At 31.6% G+C, this 13,298-nt stretch overlaps 4 long non-coding RNA genes across 5 annotated transcripts; 2 read left to right on the top strand and 2 right to left on the bottom strand.

Moving 5' to 3' along the window:
• Positions 1–2,693: 2,693 nt before the first annotated feature.
• Positions 2,694–5,726, bottom strand: LOC125058648. Of its 2 annotated transcripts, none has more exons than XR_007118464.1 (2): positions 5,590–5,726; positions 2,694–2,723 (listed from the first exon to the last, which is right to left on the bottom strand). It is a non-coding gene; the product is annotated as an uncharacterized LOC125058648 (long non-coding RNA). The 2 variants fall into 2 exon arrangements; XR_007118463.1 differs by having other exon boundaries at positions 5,581–5,719.
• Positions 5,727–5,932: 206 nt separating this feature from the next.
• LOC125058649 lies at positions 5,933–7,612 on the top strand. Its single transcript, XR_007118465.1, has 2 exons — positions 5,933–6,487; positions 7,583–7,612. It is a non-coding gene; the product is annotated as an uncharacterized LOC125058649 (long non-coding RNA).
• A 795-nt stretch (positions 7,613–8,407) lies between these two features.
• Positions 8,408–9,031, bottom strand: LOC125058594. The gene is made up of 3 exons (XR_007118447.1): positions 8,990–9,031; positions 8,642–8,886; positions 8,408–8,451 (listed from the first exon to the last, which is right to left on the bottom strand). It is a non-coding gene; the product is annotated as an uncharacterized LOC125058594 (long non-coding RNA).
• An 879-nt stretch (positions 9,032–9,910) lies between these two features.
• LOC125058823 lies at positions 9,911–11,678 on the top strand. Its single transcript, XR_007118534.1, has 2 exons — positions 9,911–10,140; positions 11,281–11,678. It is a non-coding gene; the product is annotated as an uncharacterized LOC125058823 (long non-coding RNA).
• The last annotated feature ends 1,620 nt before the right edge of the window (positions 11,679–13,298 follow it).

The following is a 13,298-nucleotide window of genomic DNA, read 5'->3' as shown; positions in this document are numbered from 1 at the left end:
TTGGCCTTCCAATTAAATAGTCTTATTTCTTTATACATAACTAGCTGCACCCGCGAACTTCGTTTTGCCTTAATATATTTTTTTTACTTAGCCTACCTTTTTATATTGGTACGTACCGTACGGAAAATTTTGCTATGCTTTCCAATAGAGATTGTTCGCTTTTCCGGAATAAACACCTCAGTACTAAATAAAACATTTTTTTATATTTCCAAATTTTCTCTCTATAAAACCCTTCCTCGTTTAAAGAATAAATAAAAAAAAAATACTATTATTTGTCCAGCTTGTCTTTGAGTTTTGCACTTAGCAACATATTTTGCGATTCATATTTATTTATATAGAATAGGAAACAACTACAATATAGTTTAAAATCTGCCCTGCGATTCTGTAACTCACTTCACACACCCTCAGCGCTGATTTTTGCTGTCAAATCGTTCGTTTCGGTGTCATGTTACAATTTGGTATTCTGTTAAACAATAACCGCGACAAAAGCGCCGCTCAAATGAGATTGTTCACATTTGGAACTAAAATTTGGCACTGCTACACTTACGCTCCAAAATTGTTATATATATAAACATTAAGCTTTGTGAAATTGAACTTTGTTATTGTTACAGAAGGCCCGTTTCCACTTTTAAAGTTTAAACCTCTATTTCAAGAAATAAATGATGTAATCCATTAAAAAATACTTAATATAATATCTATAGATGGCGAAGAAAATGTAGGCACGAAACGACCAATTGGCGTTGGTTATTATCGCTTTTTTCCAATACTCAAGAAATTATATGGTATTGACGAAACCTAGAACATATGCTGCTGAGATGAACGAAGAGTCTAGTAAATACTAAATAGATGATCTAAGGTAAACATTTTGATTACTTTAGCATTAAAAATATAATTTTTATCCAAGAACCAATTTTTCGATGCAGTCTTGATCATGTCTTGTCTCCAGCAGAGATAAGTCGAACAAAAAACGATAAATAAGATAGGTAAATATTGTAATATATTTGTATTTTTCTACTATACTAAAATTATAATTCTAATAATTTCAGAGATCCCCAAATGTTCAAAATTCCTGATAGAAAAATACATTCTGCCTTTGAAGAAGAAGAATATTACATGTGTATCATACAACAAGGCCCCTGGATATAAAAAGACACAATAGTGCAGACATTTTCAAATTATTGAATTTCGACTATCCTTCAATGTATAATAAATGATAACACAGTACAATTTCGGTTCCTATATTTTTATAAAATATATTGATATAACATTAAGGTTTTGGATAAAAACATTATTCTGCTTTACACAAGTATGAAATACCATCATTACATACATGATGGTTTAAGTACTTATTAAGCTTTTTTAAATTTATCGTTCATAACTATTACTTTTTACAAACTAATTAGAAAATATATTAAAATAAATATATTTGTCTACAAAATAAAGTAGATGTTATTGATTAGCTCTATGTGAGGCTGGGTTTTAATTAGTTTTTATTATACTTAAGTTTGTTTTACTGAAAGTTATTTTGTAGTGTGTTAAAAGTTTACTATAATCATTAAATTAAATGTTTAAGTTATTATATTGTTCTTTTATTCACCTATAGGGTTAGGGTTAGGGTTAGGGTAGAAGGACTCCTTTTTCCGCAATTAGACTCGTGGTTGGTCCGTTGTGCGTACGAGTCCTGGCTAATTTAGCCAGCCTAGCTCCTTCCAGAAGCACAGAAGTCTCCTGGGCACTTCACAGGCTTCCCGGAGCGACCTCACCGTTCCGAGGATTTTTTCACGTTGATTAGCCACAGCCTCGCATTCCAGGACTACGTGGGTGACTGTTTCTTCTGCGCTGAAACAGCCTCTGCACAGGGGGCTGTCTGTCGCGCCTAGGATAAAAAGATGTTTATTTAGGAGGCAATGACCCGTTATTGTCCCTATCATTATTTTAAGGTTGGTTCTATTTAAGTTAAGTAGTCGCTTTGTCAGTTGCGGGTTTACTGCTGGCAGAGCCACTTTGGACTGTCTGCAGGCCGCACCATGCGACCATCGTTGTTGCTGGAGTTCAGCGGATCTCTGGCGGATCCAGGTTCGCACCAGCGAGAAGGGCAAAGGAAGGAGCGGATACGGGCCAGCAGGCATCATTCCGGAGCCTCTTCTCGCAAGCTCGTCCGCAGCATCATTGCCGAGAGATCCACTGTGTCCCTTTATCCACTGTAAGGTAACCCTATTGGTTCGGGTTATAGCCTCCAGTGCTTCATGACACTCCAGTATTAGTTTGCTGTTGGTTTTTTTGTTTCCGAGCGCCATCAGCACGGATGCACTGTCGGATACGAATTTAATGCAAAAGTCATTAATCCCTAGCCGCTGCACGGCTCTGGCTGCTTCGGTTAAGGCGACACATTCACATTTATTCACCTATAAAGTAACATGGCTTATATATTTTTCATTTCGGCTTAGCTATGTATTTAACTCGGTTACTACGTTTTCTATAGGCAGTCATTAAATAAGTGGTAGATTTAATTAATCATTTTATTAATATAATATTATTAGATACAAAAAAAAATATTATGAAGTACACAATTATCTTAAACACGGTAATACAATTTTTCATATAAAAATCATAGTTGTCCAAACTGCACTCAAAATAGATTAGTGGTCTCGGTTTAATATCTCTTCTTAACATTTCAATAATTGGTCATTTTCTTCCTCATTCTTGACAACTACCACTGATGGCTGTAATACAATGATTATCTGTTAAAATTGTAAATAGGGAAATGTGGTAGGTCACTGTACTGACACAATAATATTGCATAGCAATTTAATTATTGTAAAGTTAAGGTAAATAATAAAAAAACTTGCATAAAACACACAAAAACTTATATATGGGATATCTTTGTATTTCTAAGTAAAGTATCTTAAAAACATGTTTGATAATATTATAACTAAGCCAAATATTATTAAAAGTTTTATGGTAACAAGGCTTAGTAATTTCGCACAGTATTTGATTCAGTAGGGGAGGCTGGGGAGGGTTGATCCCACCTTTGTATTTTGGTCTCTAAATTTATTACTCTCTACATTATTGCTAAAATTTTTATATTTCTATGTTTCGAATATAAATATCTATCAACAATCCGAAAGAGGGCATGATTTGTTTACAATTTTAGTCATAATTTCATAAAACTTCATACCATGGACGTGTATCATGTGTCCCTTATATCAGGGACACTTGTTCCCAACCATAAGGGAGCTTTGATCCCGGGGGATCAAATCTCCCATACATAGGGGACACATGAATCACGTGAGTTTACTTTATTTTCTTTTTTGCTAGAAATCCAATTTTATAAAGGGAACTAATTATAAGGGCAGCTAAAATATAAATCACATAATTTTGAAACAGTTTTAATTTTCAAATTTTTACTTAAAAATGCATGAATGTAGCAGCAGTCATCCAGCCACTGGGATTTGGGCAACCATTGCTTCCAGGAGGAGCATTATTAAGCATTCTGTTTTGCCAGTTTTTTCTGGGAAATATCATGAAAGGTGGCAAACTTTGTCCAATTGCATTAATTGCCGAACAGACCGTGACAAGTTCTCCTCTTTCGGCAGATGTCACTTTCGACACTTGCTTTAGGCCTCGAAAAGCAACAATTTTTTTGGGCTTATGAACGGTTGTTATACCTGTTTCGTCCACGTTGAATATTTGCGAAGGATCGAAATTGAATCTTTCCATCAAACTTTTTAAATTTGCGAAGAATGCCTGCACGTTATGGCGATTGAAACTAGTGGTCCTTGATAGACTTGTAGCCTCGGGTTTTCTCAACGACAATTTCTTATGGCGTTCCATAAAACCCCAAAACCAATCGTAGCTTGCCTCTTTTTTAACTTCCCAACTGATAGGAATCTTCTTTTTATTCTTGCTAGCGAACTGGTAAGCTAGCGTACGTACTTTCTTAGGGTAGAGGCCAAGATACAACTTACTAGCGGTTTCCAAATATTCTTCCAAATCATTTTCTTCTTGGTCTGAAAATATCTGCGATTTTTTGTAGTTGGGTTCGTATGATATTTCCTCGTCATTTTCTTTTTGCTTTCTAGCATATCTTTTCAAAGTCATGAGAGGTACCGAATATTGTTTTGCAGTGTTTTTCCTTTTAGTGTATTTCCGGCCAGAACTGCAGCTACCGCAAGTTTTAGTTTTTCTTTATCGATTGGCTTTCTTTTTCTTGAACCTTCTTTAGTTTTATACTTTCGCGGCATCGTATTCTAAAAATTAAATACCAATAAATAATTGCGCCATAAAAGTGTAAAAGTAAATATTTTATGTATGGTAGACTTGATCCTCTTATGGGACACATGATCCCTGGGATCAATTCACCCCTATGGAAGAGGATCAAATCTCCCCAAATACATTGAGGTTATGAAACATGCATCACTCTAAACACTTTACTACTTATTTCATAACAACAAGCGTCAAACCACAGGAAAAACAATGCTCTAAAAGCTATACACATTTTAAAAAAGCGAATCCATCACACTTTATTAAATATGTCGTGTTAAAACTTACCAAATTTTATATAAATCACCACAGAAAATTTCGATTGCCGGCCATTTGCAAACTACTGATATTTGTCCAACGAAACTATGACAGAAAGTTAACCTTGCCATAAACAAACAAGTGTTGCTAGTTTAAAAAAAGATTGCGCATTTAGTAGATTTTTTAATAAAGATTACCAAGTGTCCCCTAGGGATCAAGTGTACCCAGTCTCCCCTACTATGAATAAAAAAAATCTTGAGCAAACCTATATTTAGACTCAAAAATCCAAATCCAAGTATGTACTTTAAAAACAATTATTTATTAATGAAACAAATCCAAGACCCATAAAGGGTATGTTTAGTTTTAAAGTGTAGTCAGCAGCAATAACTATCTTTTGATTGCTTCATTAAATAAGTTATGGCTATGTTGTTTCCAACATTTAAAATTAACGTTGATCACTCTAAATGGTATGAATTTGAGCAATTGAAAGCTTATATATTTGATCCAACATACCTAACATGATTATTTATACTTGTATTCTGAAATCTGAACAATTAAATTAAATTCAACTTGATCAGTTAAAATTAATACTTCTTATATTTCATGAATGGAATTTGAAGTTAGGAAACCTAAAAATATTTTTTTATTTGACATTTTTAACCAATAATTTCATTATTCTTTACAATGTCGCTTCGATTTAACCTATTACATTTGACTTCAAATTTGCCATCAAACAAACAAACTTTGTTAACTGTTTTACTAGACACTACTTATTCCTATTTATTTACTATGATAGTTATTATATTTCTAAAATAGTTTTAATAGAATTCAGTTTTTATGAGTGTTAGTAAAAACATAGGTAATATTGTTGTTGTGTGTTTGACCTCTGAATCACTTAAAAAGGTTGCAATAGTAGTTTCATGGCATCTAAAAAGTACCAACACTTGCACTTACACAAATGAATAAATATATAAACACTAATTTTTCTTCTTTATAGATAGGTACCCTTTTATTTTATAATTACTCAACAAAATATTATATGAAAACATTGGTATTAACCTTGGTTACCTTTAGTAACATTTTGAAAATTTAAAACACCTATCCATCCTGTTTACTTTGAATCCGTAGCCCATTTGCTGAGAGAATCACTTTTAGCGTGACATCATCTTTTATCTTTTTGTTAAGATAATATTCTTAAATGTTTTACAATATATCCAGATGTTAGGTATCCCTTGTTTCGTGCTGAAACATAATTAATATTTTTAAGTTTCTGTCGCTCATATACACCAAGGCTGGTCAGTTGTCGGGTAAATACGAAATATAAACTCTTAATTGGAAGTTATAAACAAAATACGTAATTTTGTTTTATTAAAAATATTTTGCTTATGTATGATGAAAATTTTGACAATTAACTCTTTTTATAAAATAAAATGAGTCAATTGTCACGATATTAATAGACAACAACTCACTAGGTTACCTCCCTCCACTTATCAAGACGTAATGTAAAATTTCTTAACAGAATACCATGAGATTCCAAAAATTACGTCAGTGACGAAGGGAGCGCTGTTACTGCGTAATGGACTCACGGAATAACTATTATTTTATAAAAAGAGTTAATTGTCAAAATTTTCATCATACATAAGCAAAATATTTTTAATAAAACAAAATTACGTATTTTGTTTATAACTTCCAATTAAGAGTTTATATTTCGTATTTACCCGACAACTGACCAGCCGTGGTGTATATGAGCGACAGAAACTTAAAAATATTAATTATGTTTCAGCACGAAACAAGGGATACCTAACATCTGGATATATTGTAAAAAATTTAAGAATATTATCTTAACAAAAAGATAAAAGATGATGTCACGCTAAAAGTGATTCTCTCAGCAAATGGGCTACGGATTCAAAGTAAACAGGATGGATAGGTGTTTTAAATTTTCAAAATGTTACTAAAGGTAACCAAGGTTAATACCAATGTTTTCATATAATATTTTGTTGAGTAATTATAAAATAAAAGGGTACCTATCTATAAAGAAGAAAAATTAGTGTTTATATATTTATTCATTTGTGTAAGTGCAAGTGTTGGTACTTTTTAGATGCCATGAAACTACTATTGCAACCTTTTTAAGTGATTCAGAGGTCAAACACACAACAACAATATTACCTATGTTTTTACTAACACTCATAAAAACTGAATTCTATTAAAACTATTTTAGAAATATAATAACTATCATAGTAAATAAATAGGAATAAGTAGTGTCTAGTAAAACAGTTAACAAAGTTTGTTTGTTTGATGGCAAATTTGAAGTCAAATGTAATAGGTTAAATCGAAGCGACATTGTAAAGAATAATGAAATTGTTGGTTAAAAATGTCAAATAAAAAAATATTTTTAGGTTTCCTAACTTCAAATTCCATTCATGAAACATAAGAAGTATTAATTTTAACTGATCAAGTTGAATTTAATTTAATTGTTCAGATTTCAGAATACAAGTATAAATAATCATGTTAGGTATGTTGGATCAAATATATAAGCTTTCAATTGCTCAAATTCATACCATTTCAAGTGATCAACGTTAATTTTAAATGTTGGAAACAACATTGCCATAACTTATTTAATGAAGCAATCAAAAGATAGTTATTGCTGCTGACTACACTTTAACACTAAACATATTTGGATTTGTTTCATTAATAAATAATTGTTTTTAAAGTACATACTTGGATTTGGATTTTTGAGTCTAAATATAGGTTTGCTCAAGATTTTTTTTATTCATAGTAGGTACTGAATCAAATACTGTGCGAAATTACTAAGCCTTGTTACCATAAAACTTTTAATAATATTTGGCTTAGTTATAATATTATCAAACATGTTTTTAAGATACTTTACTTAGAAATACAAAGATATCCCATATATAAGTTTTTGTGTGTTTTATGCAAGTTTTTTTTTATTATTTACCTTAACTTTACAATAATTAAATTGCTATGCAATATTATTGTGTCAGTACAGTGACCTACCACATTTCCCTATTTACAATTTTAACAGATAATCATTGTATTACAGCCATCAGTGGTAGTTGTCAAGAATGAGGAAGAAAATGACCAATTATTGAAATGTTAAGAAGAGATATTAAACCGAGACCACTAATCTATTTTGAATGCAGTTTGGACAACTATGATTTTTATATGAAAAATTGTATTACCGTGTTTAAGATAATTGTGTACTTCATAATATTTTTTTTTGTATCTAATAATATTATATTAATAAAATGATTAATTAAATCTACCACTTATTTAATGACTGCCTATAGAAAACGTAGTAACCGAGTTAAATACATAGCTAAGCCGAAATGAAAAATATATAAGCCATGTTACTTTATAGGTGAATAAAAGAACAATATAATAACTTAAACATTTAATTTAATGATTATAGTAAACTTTTAACACACTACAAAATAACTTTCAGTAAAACAAACTTAAGTATAATAAAAACTAATTAAAACCCAGCCTCACATAGAGCTAATCAATAACATCTACTTTATTTTGTAGACAAATATATTTATTTTAATATATTTTCTAATTAGTTTGTAAAAAGTAATAGTTATGAACGATAAATTTAAAAAAGCTTAATAAGTACTTAAACCATCATGTATGTAATGATGGTATTTCATACTTGTGTAAAGCAGAATAATGTTTTTATCCAAAACCTTAATGTTATATCAATATATTTTATAAAAATATAGGAACCGAAATTGTACTGTGTTATCATTTATTATACATTGAAGGATAGTCGAAATTCAATAATTTGAAAATGTCTGCACTATTGTGTCTTTTTATATCCAGGGGCCTTGTTGTATGATACACATGTAATATTCTTCTTCTTCAAAGGCAGAATGTATTTTTCTATCAGGAATTTTGAACATTTGGGGATCTCTGAAATTATTAGAATTATAATTTTAGTATAGTAGAAAAATACAAATATATTACAATATTTACCTATCTTATTTATCGTTTTTTGTTCGACTTATCTCTGCTGGAGACAAGACATGATCAAGACTGCATCGAAAAATTGGTTCTTGGATAAAAATTATATTTTTAATGCTAAAGTAATCAAAATGTTTACCTTAGATCATCTATTTAGTATTTACTAGACTCTTCGTTCATCTCAGCAGCATATGTTCTAGGTTTCGTCAATACCATATAATTTCTTGAGTATTGGAAAAAAGCGATAATAACCAACGCCAATTGGTCGTTTCGTGCCTACATTTTCTTCGCCATCTATAGATATTATATTAAGTATTTTTTAATGGATTACATCATTTATTTCTTGAAATAGAGGTTTAAACTTTAAAAGTGGAAACGGGCCTTCTGTAACAATAACAAAGTTCAATTTCACGAAGCTTAATGTTTATATATATAATTTTTTTCGTAAAATAATGCTGTATTGATAAATATTATTTTATAAACTTACCCCAAGATACATATAGATTGTCCTATGTTAGAATATTTTCACATAAAACAAGTTTTAACTTCGCTAAAAATGGCTAACTCACTGGTAAATGACGATTTCAGCGAGGGAAGAGCAACTTTTAATTTGACGTACAAAATGTACATTTAAATGAGATGAGATGTCAAATGGTATGTATCAGAATACCAAATACCAACAATTTTGGAGCGTAAGTGTAGCAGTGCCAAATTTTAGTTCCAAATGTGAACAATCTCATTTGAGCGGCGCTTTTGTCGCGGTTATTGTTTAACAGAATACCAAATTGTAACATGACACCGAAACGAACGATTTGACAGCAAAACTCAGCGCTGAGAGTGTGTGAAGCGAGTTACAGAATAGCAGGGCAGTTTATCTTTTTTTTAATATTATTAATTTTATTTCAAACGTCGACCATTTTGTTCTCTATTTTGTTTTATTAAAAATATTTTGTTTATGTATGATGAAAATTTTGACAATTAACTCTTTTTATAAAATAAAATGAGTCAATTGTCACGATATTAATAGACAACAACTCACTAGGTTACCTACCTCCACTTATCAAGACGTAATGTAAAATTTCTTAACAGAATACCATGAGATTCCAAAAATTACGTCAGTGACGAAGGGAGCGCTGTTACTGCGTAGTGGACTCACGGATTAACAGTGAGTTACAGAATCGCAGGGCTGAGATGGTTATTTGCCTAGTGTGTATCGTAGAGGCTTTTAATATTCTAATAAATAACATTAATAATACTACTTTCTAATTCTCTACATCTTTTGTTTCTATCTGGTATGTATAATTTGAGTGAGACGGCAGTATAACGCGACTAGCGAGTGGCAACCCAGAAACACGCAGCAGTGCGACCTGCTAAATTGCTAATCTGTGTTCACTGGACCCCTACTTAATCTGTGGTCACGCTAACGCCGACGATTCTAGAATCTCGACTTCTTTCAATTTTCACAATTCACCGTATGTGCCCACTGCCCATATATTTGGTTGATTAAAGTTTATTTAATGCATCATGTGAATTGCAAATTACATATACTAAGTGATACAAGAATTATAAAGTCAACGTTGATGCGTAGAGTTTATACGTGATTTATGAATAGGACTGGGCTATTTGTAATTTGTATAGGTATGAAATTATATTTTTTGTTAAACAATTGTGTATCGTTGCTACGAAACATTTTTTACTGATTTTGTTGTTTTTTAACGGAGAACTTTCATAAAATCATCTTTTGAAAGTAATTTCTGTCCATAATAGCATCTTGGTAAGGTCATTGTCTTCTGGTTATGAAGAAGCACATTTATAACACTCCATAGGTTTGATATTGTGATTGGCCATGCTATTTGAGTCTTGACTACATTATGTATTTGTGGCTCAGCCAGTATTTGTTGCTTTGATAAAAATTACAGTGCATTCTGTAATAGATATCCTCTTATTAAGGATGCATAGACATTTGTGCAAGGATACCCGGCTTTTAGTTTTTTTTAGTAGCATAATTGAAAGTGCTTAGTCCTGTAATAGTTTTAACTTATGTAGCTTTTGTCATATTTTTACAGTCTGCTCTGTTTAGTACTTTGTGTGAATTTTTTCCCAATATTGAGGGGCAACTTTCCTTTTTCAGAATAGTCCTTGTGTAGGTGAAACATTGATTTGATTGATTATTTAGGTTTTAACAACAATAATTTTTAATATTCAATAACCAAAATTCCCCTCTGTACTGGTCTAATAAAACTGTATTCAAGTAGGAACAATTGAAGCGGCGTCTGGAAGGTCCCAAAATGAATTTTTTTTATTTTCTATTATATCTACAAACTTACAATAATGAATATAATTGGAAATCAGTGTAACATAATGGGCCCTTATTCCACATAATCATTATCATCATCAGAATTTATATTATTAGTTGAGTCAACCTTGAGGTTTTTATAATATTTTATAGCATTTTGTTTCTTTAAAAAGAATAGAATACCCATAAGGGCATTGAATGCCCTCAAAGGAGATTTCAGTTTTTATGAGCATGTTTGGAAAAATGAAGTGATTACATTCATTTAATGATTCATATGCATCTATTTTGGCTGAATGAAATTTGAATTTGTTAAATTTGGTAACATTGAACCTTACTTGCTTATCATTTTTAGCTTTCACTGTGACAGGCTTCATAAAGAAGTCCTCAAAAAATCTTGTGTAATCCTTGATCATGTTTGATTTTAGTTCCACCACTTTAAATCTTAGGCTTAAGCCTCTAACCTAGTATTTCTTTTGTTTTAGCGAGACTGATGATGGCATCAAATGAAGAGGGTTTCTCCATCAGGATACATTCTCTGATGTATGAGCAAGATGATTTTAGGTTCCATGAAAATATGTCGTTTACTATATCATCGGCAAGACCTTCGAAATTGTATTGGATGCTTAGATACTTGTGATCAGTGGCATATGTCTCAATTTCTTCGTCTGGACCTTGTTTGGTGAATAGATCCTTGTAGGTGATCTTGTCTATTTCTGTATTGAACGAGTAAAATATCTGAAGAGCGTCTGAGCTAATAGTTTCTAACAAAATGGCTACCTTTTGTCTGATTCTTCTTCCAAATTGTTGGCAATCATGTAAATAACAAGACTAGTGTTGAAGTTTCTCCAAGCCAAAGGCATGTTCGAGGTGTTGATATCAAGACTGTAATTACTCGGCGGCAGGTACAACTTGTACTTGCGTTTTTATCTGGCATTTTTAGGCTATTTGATATGAGTGTTGGTACATTAGTCAATATTGTACCAACATTATATTAAAACATTGATGCATTTATATTACTCATGTAGGCACAGTACATCCCCCTTAATAAAATAAAAAATAAAAATACATAGCAAATGTTACAAACAAAGTAAAATAATTTCTATGATAATAATAATAAAAGCCCTTTATTCACTGACATTTAAATTTACATGCAACTCTTATTTAACAGTAGTATCTTAAATCAAATTTCATAGCGAAAATAATAATTTATTAACAACTAATTTGGTCAGCTTGTCTGTCGACATAGGCCTCCCCCAATTGTTTGTACGTCTCTCTATCCTTGGCAGACCGTCTCCATCCTTTTGGTGGATCTTTTAATTTGACCACCATTCTATGATCTTAGCGTTAAAGTCTAACATGATAATTATGTTCTTCTTTTGCTTTTTCTGTCATGTCTTACGTTAATTTTTCATCTTGTTCTGTAGGTGTTGGACCATGGTTGTTTAGATTCTGTTAATTGAATATTGAGTACGGCGATTCTATCTGATATTCCTTGGAAGTTAAATTTTTTTTTACTAGAAATCCCATTCCATATATCCCTTTTTGATTTCCATAAGAATAAAAAAAATATTTCTCGTATTCTCTTATATCTTCTCCTATTCTTCTTACTTCACAAAGACCTATGACATCCCATTTTATAGGTGTTATAGCTTCAACCAATTCTTGTAATCGGTTGTCCGACATAAACGTTGCAACGTATATTATTGTAGTTTCTATTTTGATATAGGGATGTATTTCTATTTCTGTGGGGGGTGGTGGTCGTGCAACCCCACGGCGACCAGCCGGATTGGGGTTGTTTTGTCTCTGGTTGCTAATGTGTAGTTGCTACTTAGAGTTCTTTGAAATATTAGTAATTGAGCTTGACCTTGGTCTCATCAAATCAAATGCGTTTTGGAACGAAGTTCCTTATCGCGCGTTGTGAAAGGGAGCTAGACGGAAAAAATTCTTACAAAAAGTTGTCACGACACTTTTTTGCTATTTGCTATTGTAACACCGGTTCTCGTCCGATCACCGAAGTTAAGCAACGTCGGGCGAGGTCAGTACTTGGATGGGTCACCGCCTGGGAACACCTCGTGATGTTGGATTTTTTTTTTCGTCGTAAGATTGCTGTCGAGAAAATCTATCATACTGTTATGATACCAATTAACATATAAATTTATCGAAAGGAATTTCGTTCCATCCGGGTGTCCCTTGACACCTCTTAAAGTTTTATTTTTTTATTTTCCTTTATTATAGAATTGCTGGTTACTGTTGTCTTTTTGGCTTGATTCTGGTTATCCGGCGAATTTCTATGACAAAGATGTGAATACACAATAAAAAATAAAATGTTGTAAATTAACAATATTTGATTCCGTAAACTAGATTAAAAATCCTAATTTTAAAAAATAAAAAAATAAATCCTACTAATAGAAAAAAATCCTTTATAATTTTAAAATAAAAAAAATAAAAATACAAATCAGTAAAACTTAAATATGTTTAAAACGCAAATCTTACGACGGGT

This window comes from Pieris napi, chromosome 18, assembly GCF_905475465.1.
Source record: "Pieris napi chromosome 18, ilPieNapi1.2, whole genome shotgun sequence".
Taxonomy (NCBI): domain Eukaryota; kingdom Metazoa; phylum Arthropoda; class Insecta; order Lepidoptera; family Pieridae; genus Pieris; species Pieris napi.
The sequence above is the reverse complement of the archived record's forward strand: the minus strand, read 5'-3'. Positions and strand labels throughout refer to the sequence as shown.